Here is an 11130-nt window from a genome sequence, read left to right as displayed (position 1 = left end):
CCTCTCACATTAGTTCTCATTGTTGCTCTGAAGCGATTTTCCTTATATTTTTTGAACGCTGAGAAAAAGGAGTAAAGGGCGTGACACCTTTTTGCTAGTATAAAGGACTGAAGGCGTTTGTGAAGTAGGATATGTTCGCTTCCAGATTCAAACAGCGGTTTCTACCCTCGCATGTTGTCAATCGTAAACACATCTCGGTTGCAGCGGTGAGCGCACATATCAATTCGTTTCTCGTCACTGAGTAAAAACAGTTTTCCTTGCCAGTATCGCGCACCTATCGTTGATCGTGTGCTACGGAAGGCAGTGACGGAGACATACGCGCATGACGTTTGAAGTCACGCATTCCCTGTGTTTGGTAAAGTTTTGCGACGGTGGAAACACATCTAGGGAAAGAAGGATATGAAGAGTGATCTTACACTGGAACAAAGAAGAAAAATAATACCTCAGAGGAGGTTGTGCTCCGGAGGATCCGGGTCGGAGTTGCCCTCACTCCTGCCGTAACTCGGACGTGGCCTCAATTTCGCCACTTATATCCCCGCCTAGGATGTCCAGTCTGCAACTCACAAGACACTGAGGCTGACATTCACCACTTGTGGGATTGCCCGGCCCTGAAGCCAACTAGAATTCGCTACCTGGCAGCAGCGGGTCTCCACCCAGGCAACCAGTCCTCATATATTGATTGGACGCAGGGCCCACATCACCGCTCCCTCCTCGCCTTCATTAGATCGGCACATCTTTACTGCTTTATTTAACACCCACCCACTCTTCTCTTTTATTTCTTTTCTCTTTTCTTCCTAACTCCCCTTATGCCCTGAGGCAATAAACAACGCTATAAAAAAATACCTGTTTTGCAACTTATTCTTCATGTTGATAAAAAGAAAAGGTTTCTGGTTTCTTGATCATTCGCAAGGAATTATTTTCACGCTCTATTTCAGACTAGTGTACTACTTGTGTGTAACAAGGAATCTCATTGTAGACCGCGACTAGTACAAAACTTGAACATACCTTTCCTGAAAAATTTAAATGCCCTATCAACTGGCAGTTACATCCTCATCTGTGGAAGTGTCGTTAAGATGCACGCCTTAGTAAAGTTGCAGGCTCTAACCCTGAGGTGTACATTGCATCAGCTAACCATTACACGGCGATTCCTGGCATCGTTTCTTTTCCAGGGTCCTTTCAAGAATAGTTTTTACTCTATAGGCGCTTAGGGTCGAGTCTCTCAGAGGGAGACGTTATTGATATGCGCGATCACTTTTCGCGTCTATCTGGCTCCGCAATGACGCTCTCGGCGCCAGCAACCTCAAAGCGTTTAAACTGTCGACAGGCGCGAGTCGTCGCAGGAATAACAACGATAAGAAAACAATTAGAAGGTCGTTAAGCACTGAGAAACCAGGGCGCACTATCTCTTACTGAAAGTGCCAAGCCGACGCTTTCTGACGCGGAAGGGTTGTCTATTGCCTCACTTAACGAAACCGCGAGCAGAGATTTTCGCTTCAAATAAAAGACCAACAGCGTCACCAAAACTTAAATGTTCACGCGCCGAACGCAGCCGTGCTTGAAGTGACAGAAGCGGTTTTATCACGCGTGGCGTCTTCGCGCCTGGATTTCCGATGCACTCCGGCAGACAGGCCGATACGTCGCTGCATAAAAGCTGCGATTACCTCGTGGGAACAATCGAAGTGCGTGCGAAGTCACGTGGTTTTTCGTCGCCCCTAGCAAAAGCAGGCCACTCCGCCGCTCCTATGCGGATCTTAACGAACGATGGCGCGGTCCAACCTTCAAAAAAATCTTCCGTCTCCTACCACCTCGTCTGGCGCCTGGCCTGCGGCAGACAAAGATATATGTCGTCGCATGCACCGTGCGCTCTGACCTCGGTGGCAGTGCGCTGCCGCCTCTCTGTGTTTGCAACATGCAAGGCCTTATCGGGGAAGCGCCCGGGAAGATCTTTATGGGCACGGTTGCTCAAAGGCTTCGGCAAGGCGCGCCTGCAGCAGTGCGTGTGCCCAGAGACCTTGCGTGCAGTGCGTCTTCCGAAGGACAGAAGGAAAACTTCTGGCGTGTAGACGGTCCTTGTGCGGTGTTGCAGCGTCGCTCTGAGCAATCGCAGGTAGCAGAAAAAAAAAAAAACGTTGCCAGAATTTGCTCACGAGGTGCACCCATTGGTTAAGAAGCACGGGGATCAGTGCCGAGAGATCGACGTGAAGTGGGTAAAGTCAATCGGAGAAAACAAAAGAGATCAAGCTGAGAGTCGGCTCTGCAGACCTGTTTGACGAGCATAAAAGAGGAGATGTGTTCTGTAAGCGGAAGGAGCCGGACGAATCAACTAAACTCATACCACGCTAAAGCAGTACCAGCGTGTTGATTATACCAATATACCACGCGAAAAAGCTGGTGTCTTTCTGCAGCTTCGAAGCGTGAAGCCTCCACCTAACAGCCACCTCCCCACCTCACCGCCCTAGATAGGGGGCTGCCCGTCCACCCTGCTCGCGCCTACAATCACCCTTCAGAAGCGCCATTCACTACCCAGAAGTGCAACCCACCACTAGCCCACCTATCTTCACCTTCCAAAAATTTTGGTTCCAAAAGGCGTCCATCCACTAGAAGCCCAAGCCTTAGAGCTCGCCTAAGGCGTGGGTGCAGCGGCACTTTAAGTAGCGGCACGAAGCCGCGAGAGACACACACATTGCGAGGAACGACTCTGCTAGCCACCCTGTTCCTAGTCCTTTACTTATTATAGAACGTGAAGGGAGCGTCAGTAGCGATGTGCATCACACTGTAAACGCAACCTTCGGCACCACAAATGCCACCGAGTAAGAACACGATTTGATCCGAATCCTTTTCTAATCCGATTTCACTCGTTCTTTGAAGGAGATCTTAGCATCGCCGCGCTTTCACCTCTGTTTTATTCAGTCAGGCCGCGCGGCGGGTAGTGAGAATGAAGGAGCGTTGAATAAAAGCAATCACTGAGCCTGTGCATACCGGCCTTGGATGCGTTATAACAAACGGAATGGAGCGGCGACTGCTGATAACGAGAATCCGATGATTGGTAGGCTCATTGTTTTCAGAACCAAGGCCAGTGCCGGCAGTGTCGCACTAAACATAAGGAGATGCGACGAGTGAGTGGCTAGAGTATGAGACGGCGGCGCGCTTAGTTGGTGGCAGAATTCAGAATAGCTCTTTTTAACCTATCCAATGGCTGAACGTCCCGATTCCTCCCGCGTATGCTTAGCGGAGTATTTATAATACTTGGACAGCCTCTCTACCACCTGGCAGCACAGAGATTTTATAGAGGAGGCTTGTGAGAGCTCACGGTACAACAAACAAACAAACAAACAAACAAACAAACAAACAAACAAACAAACAAACTCCCTCAATTTTCGCTCTTTTCCAGTGTAAAGAAACAAAAGCGATGACTGTAACAAACCGTCGCCAACCCTTCTCTCCAGATCACACCTGCGAAACATGAACAAGAGAGAGAGAGAAGGAAGGAAACGCAGGGAGGTTAACCAGATGTGAGGAAACATGAACATGAACAAGATGTACAAAACATGAACAAGACTGCTTCATAAATATCCACCAGCAGGAATTTTCCTAGCGCGTTATTTAGAAGCGGAGTTTTCAGGAATCAAAATTAACCCTTTGCCCTCTTCGGTCCTTTCCTTGTCCTCCTCTCGCGATTGAAAGGATGCTCAAAGCTCGACGCCTTCCCGTTGTCCACATCCAGTGAAACGCCATATTTGACGCAATTATGTCTTTGTTTTATTTTAATGCGTAAGCATTAGAGGGGATATGTCACGGAGAAAGTGGTGGCCCTCGGTGAAGACCTCGGAGTGATGTGCTGTCCACCGTGGCAAACGGCAATTAAATTAATGATTGGTCTCGAGAGGTTGCCCGAGGAGAGCAACCTGGGTCGCACAAGCCCCACCGATGGCAGCAACTGCCGTCGCAGGGCAGTCGCGCATCGCTTAACCGCTGCACCACTGCGCCAGGAGCGGAATGAGCGCTCCCAGGGATCTATGAATGTAGAGAATGACCGACGTCGCGGCATTAAAAGAAGATGGCGACAACGAAGACGCAAAGAATAAAAAAAAAAAGATATAAAAGAAATTGGTGAGTGGTCTGTGAGTGTAGTTCGTAACTGCGACCGCTCAAGCATTTCAGTCGTGTCACCCGGGCGAGCGCCATTGAACTTTTTGTTTATTTCATGACGTAGCTGCTTGCACTTACGGCTCACGCGAGTGGCCAATAGTCGCTTAACCGGTTAAGCCAATACTTCACGGTCGCCGCTATAGTCTGCTCGTGATTGAATTTTTTTCCCGCTGCTGTTGTTGCGTGACGTTTATGTGACGCGTGAAAATAACGTATACACATAAACACGCTACACGAAGAAAACACGAGTTTATTTAAAAGTCGAAGGAAAAAGTGAGCCAGCTTTGCGTAATTTTGCGTCCTCTGCTGCGTGCGGAGGAGAGGGGGAATCCGAGTATCTGTTCCTTAAGCAGCCGCCGCCGTCGCTTTGGTGGACGTGGAAGCGGCGACGTGCTTCGGTCTTCTTTTTCACATTTTTTTTCAACTCTTTTTCTCTGCAAGTGGCGGCGATAGCCGACAGACCCGTGCACATTCATCTTCTACACTCATCTGGTGATAGGAGCATGCAGCTGTGTGCGGAGCTGTTAATATTTAGCTGATATTGTATTCATAACAATATGACCTGACGACTGCGCTAGTTTATTTACGACGCTCAAAAAGTGTTGCAGAAGCCCCTTACGCGTGAGTGATGTACTGAGCCCGCATGGGATTGATTGCAGTATGTTGCGCCCACGCCGCCTAAAGAGAGAGAGAGAGAGATAAACGTGTAATGCATATAATGGTTGGATGGCTCCTCATTCCAGGAGCCCATTGGCTTTTGCCGCCAATCTGATCATAGTTGAAAACTGTGTGGTGAGTAAACTTTACGAGTTCATTAAACCGTGGACAGCTGTTTGTATATAGTCCCGACAGTAGCGTTACCGTCCGCTCGGCGGCCGTCATGTGCATAGCCGCAGAGTTGTGGAGATATAGATGGAAGGACTTTGTGGGCAAACTGTTGCTCAGCTCCCTTGGTTCCCACGAGAGAGTAACGCAGTCAGAAGACGAAGAATTAGGCGAAGCGCTGCTGGACTAGCAAACGACTTTATTCGAAAGAGCCTTGCCGCGTCAAACAGCTCGGCTGTGCATGGGCAGAAGAAAAAGAAGGTGACATGATCGACGAGTGGGCTTTGCATAAAAAGCGCAGTAGAGTGATTGACAGCAAACTGGCGCTCACATAAAACAGAGTGAAGAAGTGTTGACAGGGGAGCCTCACTGTGTTTAGCCAAAGTTTCAACAAGGGGAGTTGTCTTCGTCTTGGCAAAGCGTTCATCACTGGCGGGGTTTAAATAGGGCCTTCACTCCGAGGAGGAAGCCCTGGTGTGGGGAAGATGGTGGGATGTGGGAACGGTTGTGGGACGGGGAGCGTGAACTTTAAAATCTGTTGTCCAGGAAAAACATAGGCTGCAAAAGAGTATTTGACTGACCGGCCTGCAAAACAGTTGTAAAGAAAAACGCAAGCTCAGCAGAACGAAATCCGTGGGGGGGAGCCGGAGAGATAGCGAACGTGGTCTTGAAAGGCTGTGTGTTCAGGCGTGGGGAGCTGCGTTGTCAGTGCACTGACAGCTGGTGCAGCCGAGTGTCCTGTTGTTTACTTTACTGGGCTTGATGTCCGTAGGCTACAAATATCAGAGTCTAAAAGGAACCTTTGTGGACCGCAAAATGTGGATTATATCAGGAGCTGTCAGAACTTCGTTTGTATTAGGAGTTCAAGGCAGCCAATTACAGGTTAAGAGCCACGGCCTCTTAGACAACTTTTTGCTGCCTATAAGAAAGAATGTACTCTGCGATGTCAGTGCACGTTAACGAAGCCCAGGTGGTCGAAATTTCCGGAGTCCTTCACTATGGTGTCCCTCATAGAATGAGTAGCTCTGGGAAGTTAAACGCCCCAAAACCAAGCCTATAAGAATGCCAAAGTGCTTTCGCACGCCACGATTTCGAAGTTTCGCTTCGTGCTCACAGCATGGTTATGTGGTGTTCGAGGCAGAAATTGTTCCTAAAATCTGCTTCACAAGGACGGATTTCACTCTTTACAGACGTCAAACGGTTTGAACTAAATGTCACCGAGAGCCGGTAGAGCGTTAGCAGCCAAGGCTGAAGGACACACCAGGACTTGCACAGCCAACCCGCGCTCGAGCAGGGGAAGACGAAAAAGACCAGCGGTTGCTGTCGCACTGCTCGGCAGCGCTAGTAAATGGTTAACCGTGTGGCAATATATTTCAGAAAAAAAAAATTGGAACGTAATCCCGAGGTACTTTCACAAAGCTCCTTTGTTCAGACACCGTTTGAACTCGGTTGTTCTTTCGGACCTTCAGATGGCGTCGCTAAATTCAATGAATATCTATATACCTAGTGCCACGGATGAAAACCTAAATGTGCAATATATCACAACGCTTTATTCGCACAAGCCAGTCTTCCCCTGAAGCATTGGTACCAAGTGAGCCGAAAGATTCCTTTGCGTATCCATCTTATTCTTCATCCTGTTGGAACAAAAAGATAAATATAAAAGCTGTCAGTCACAGGCCGTGATCAGATGGCGTCCAACTGTACACATGATGCACAGTGAGAAATGGCAGTAAAATAATTGTTGTAATGAAACAAAACGACGACAACAACAAACGCAACAGCTGCTGTAATCAAGAGAGTAGTGGGTAGCGTACGTTCGTACAACCTGGTCCCACCATAACGAAGTATTTGTACTGCTAATTGTACCAAGCACCTCAATCAGGTATTGGCTTGCTGCGCCACTAAAGACTTTTTCTCTCAAGGTCTTCCAACGTCTAAAATTCAAGAAAGCCTTTGCCACTTTGCATAGCTATATAGTCTTTCTTTGCTGACATTAACCAGTCATGTTCAGTTTACCAAACGCCTATTTCGGAGAGACAGCGTACTGTTTGCATGCGTACTATTTGTTTCCAAAGGCATCAGGCCGGTTACAACTGCATGAACATGAGCATCCCAATGAACACTTTACGGCTGGACGATGCGAACAGCCTCGCTGCGGAGAGCTAAGTGTGGCTAATGCAACGGCGGGTGTGAACATGTGTGGTCTTGAAAGCGGTCATCTCAAGCACCGAGTATAACTTTCTTGAACGCTGTTCAAGGATCCCTTGCAGCGTACGAGGTACTGGGCACTAGTTCATGAGATTTGATTTCGGCACTCGCGCCAAGTACCTGTACGTCTCGCTACTCGTAACGGCCGATCGGGAACGCAAAGTCCTCTGACGTATCTCTAGAGGACGGAGGGGTGCTCGCTGCTCTGGACGCTACTCTGACGAAGTTCGGAGGCAGACGAATTTAATGTGCTCAGAATAGAGGAGCACTGTGTTGGCTTGTGGTTTAAACGAATTTCGGCGTGCTCCAGCCTCGTTTAGAATGAAATTTCACGTTTTGCAGATCTCCGACATGGCAGTATTTGTGTCACGTGTCACCCGTGACTCCTCGGAGGCCTTGTTTCAGGATGCTTCATGCGTGAATAACCTCTGAGATATGGGAAGCCTGTAGCATTGTCATTACAAAGAGGCGCATACATCCGAAAATAGTTTATTCAAGCGCTCGCAGGTGGCACTACGATTGCAAAGACTGACTGCGCGTTCTAAAGAAAAGAGCCACATCATAATTATTATCATCATCACCACAGCTCTATCATAGGCTAGGATAGGAATAACTTTATTAAAATGCCGGCAACCTCTATCTTACTACCACCCCAAAAGTGGCCACTCGGAACGGTCGAATTGAGAAGCGAAGATCTTAACTTTAGAATCGAAGTACACCGGAAACTGGTAAGGCGCAATGGGAGTGTGACTGAAAGCAACTCACCGATTACGTACGGCAGCGGATAGGCGGGGGCTGCAAGCAACGGCGCGTGCACCTTGTGCGAGTACGTGTGGGAGACGGCGGCCGGCACTGCGAGCACAGCGGGTGCAGCCACCAGGGGGGCAGCGAACAGGGGCACACCACCACCGTGCACCAGCAGGGGACAGCCACAGCACACGACCAGCGCCAGCACAACCAGGGAGGACTTCTACGAAAAACGACGACGCAAGCGGATCAGAATGGTAGACAGGACGGCCCCGGAGAAACTCGCTGGATGCAGTTAATTTTTAAACGTAGAAGCGCAGTCCAAGTGATCGCCAGGCAAGTTTTTGAGGCACTGTGTATGGTATATGTGCAAGTACCCCCCCCCCCCCCCCCCCCCCACCCTACATGGCTCTAAGTGAGCACTGCATCCACGGCTACTCAGGTAAGAGGATACGTTATCCATGTTGATTAGGTGAACTTGGAAGAAGTGGTAGACGGCGAAGATCGCCTCTTCAGAATGCATGGGCTTCTAGAACGACAACAACAACAACAACAACAACAACAACAACAACAACAACAACAACAACAACAACAACAACAACAACGACGACGACGACGACGACGACGACGACGACGACGACGACGACGACGACGACGACAACAACAACAACAACAACAAAAACAACAACAATGGGCTTCTATAGGCCGCTTCTATGAGCATTTCGTTACTATCGAAAACGCAGTCGGCGAGAATGCATTTGTGAAGCAGTTACACCAAGCGTTTTGTGGGCTTATCTAATTTAGTTTTCTTGAAAGCATATGAACGAGGATTCGTTCTCGAGTTATAATGCCATGCTTACCCCTAAACTTATAGTAATGAGGAGAACGAAAAATAGAGAGGAAGCACCGCAACCCACTACATCAATATTAATGCCACAGAAACTCCCGGACAGGCTTTGTCTGCAATATACGACATTTTGAATGCAGTGAAAGATTGCAAGGCGTGGCGTTCGTGCCTGAGTTTCTCAGCGATGCGAAATGTATGCGTGTGAGTTGGTTTCAGTGCCTTGGTGGCGCCGTCAAGCTGTCTAGTTTTAGTGCGGGAGTATCTTCAGGAGATCGGGTACAAAGAGGCCTTATTTAATCGCAGGAAGGAGAGGCTAATTGAGAGGACATGCTACACTGCGAGCCTGTCAGTCGTCTCTAAACACTCGCGCCTCGTGAAGCTAGCCACTGCATCGCCCCAGGAACACATTTCAAGTCCAAAGGCGAAACGAGGGGCTGCATCGCTGTTTTGAGCCACCGTGGAGACACCAGTGAATGCCCCGAACACATCTCTGCCAGATGGCACATTTACAAGATTTTTGCCTTCCGGAAACCCGAACACGTGTCTGGGGGATGCTTGCGGTTATTCGAAGAACCGTCAGAGTCGCTGTGGCAGCGGGATTTCGGCCCCATGTTTCGCGCGTACGAGGGTAGTACTCTGCCACTATGTCGCCCCTTCAGGCTACAACGACCGTCCCAGAAGACCTTTCTCGGAAGAGAGCATCCTGGGATCATTGGCTTAAACGTCTCAGAGGTGAGGCATTCCGGTTGCTCTTGCAGTACCGACGAAGACAGACCGGTATAACGGTTTACCGCCCCTTCGCACACCAGATAGTGCGTGCTAGTATGTGCGAGCATTATCCACGCTCTCCTGTTTCTGAGGGCTCTGTGCGTTGTTGCCCCTTTGTAATCATAGCGCGATTTTGCTGCTACATTTTTAGAATAGCCACGCCCATGCTTGCGTAAAGGATCTTTAAAGCATTAAAAATTATTTTACCTTGGCAGACGAAGTGGATAAGAGAGCTGGTAAGCACTAACTGGTACTAACTGCACTAACTGGTACTAAGTGCACTAACTGTAGCTCTACAAGTGCTCTCTGCCAGCTGATCGGTCAGGCCTGGAGGGCCGTATTTGCCAATGGTTTCCCGCACCTGAGTGAACCACCCTCGTAATTACTTTAAATTAATGAAGTTTATTCTCTCTCTCTTCCATGTTTAATTTAATGGCAATGTCATGCACCTGAGACCACCGTGCAGTAATGAACACCTGTCGTTAGATACCAAAACTTTCAATTTCACTTACCATTGCTACTGTATCACAGATCCTAAAATACCCTGTACGGAGAAATAAGGATAGACGTTCGACGCTTGCTTCGGGCGCAGATAACGTACAACCTCACTGTGACGAGTAGTTTTGCTCCGACTGGTGAGGCCGCCTTCCTTATATGCGCGGGCGTGCACCCTTGTATGCGGGGGAGGGACACCACCTGTCTCGAAGGCACCATGCGATTCGGAAAGGAGCCGTGCAAGGAAAGGCGTTGACGTCATTCGGAAGAGCTTCCGCGACACTGCTCGGGGTCACGCTTTCTCGCCCATCGGGGTCCGACGACGCGAACGCCGGTGGTGTGAGAAACGCGACAGCCTCTAATATGGCGGCCTCTCTACAGGAGCGACGCGGTGGCTGGACGCATGGCGGAATGCGGCCGAAACACTGGATTACTCATGGCGGACGCAGGGTACGCTGGCCTGGCCTTGTCGCCAGCTCAGAGTGGTCTTGTTGTTTTTGTCTAATTGCATGCTGGTTACCTTCGCTTTTCCGCCACTTCACGCGAAAAAACTAGAGCCGTCGAAAAAGAATATGTTTAGACGACAGCCGAAATGTTCGCGAATGCAAAATGCGTATAATGCAGGGCTTTCGCTTTTCACAGGTGGCTCTGCAGGGGCCTTCTTCGTAGTAACAGGCATCAGAGTCGCCATTGGCGCCGTAATAGCTGCCACTGGCGCTGTGCCGTGTCGCTTAAAACAATTACAATGGACGGAAAGAATCGGGGGTAAGCAAACTTTGAAATAGAGCAAACATTTTCTAGTCGCGTATTATCGCTTTCACATTACGCGTGCAATATTTCTGCAGGAAGATTTTTGTTATCTGTCAAAATTATTCAGTTTCCACTAGACGAGGTTGAGATGCGGGCTTTTTTTTTTTTTTTTAAGAGGGTATCTTCTTTTGAACAGCGTATTCTGGCTATGCATCCGTGTCTTACACTTGAACCTATGATCGAGATTATTCAACTTTTTGTGCACTTACCTTAAAGAGCTTGGCTTTCTAGAGACAGTTTATACTATATTCTTTTTATCATTGCGTGAGATGTCTATGACC

The 11130-nt window shown here is 48.8% G+C and overlaps 1 long non-coding RNA gene across 1 annotated transcript; it reads right to left on the bottom strand.

Annotated features, from left to right (window-relative positions):
- Positions 1-6603: 6603 nt before the first annotated feature.
- Positions 6604-10191, bottom strand: LOC144097619 (uncharacterized). Its single transcript, XR_013307085.1, has 3 exons — positions 10057-10191; positions 7948-8152; positions 6604-6608 (listed from the first exon to the last, which is right to left on the bottom strand). It is a non-coding gene; the product is annotated as an uncharacterized LOC144097619 (long non-coding RNA).
- Between the last annotated feature and the right edge of the window lie 939 nt (positions 10192-11130).

This window comes from Amblyomma americanum, chromosome 7, assembly GCF_052857255.1.
Source record: "Amblyomma americanum isolate KBUSLIRL-KWMA chromosome 7, ASM5285725v1, whole genome shotgun sequence".
NCBI classification, from domain to species: Eukaryota; Metazoa; Arthropoda; class Arachnida; order Ixodida; family Ixodidae; genus Amblyomma; species Amblyomma americanum.
This window is presented reverse-complemented; position numbering and strand designations above follow the sequence as displayed.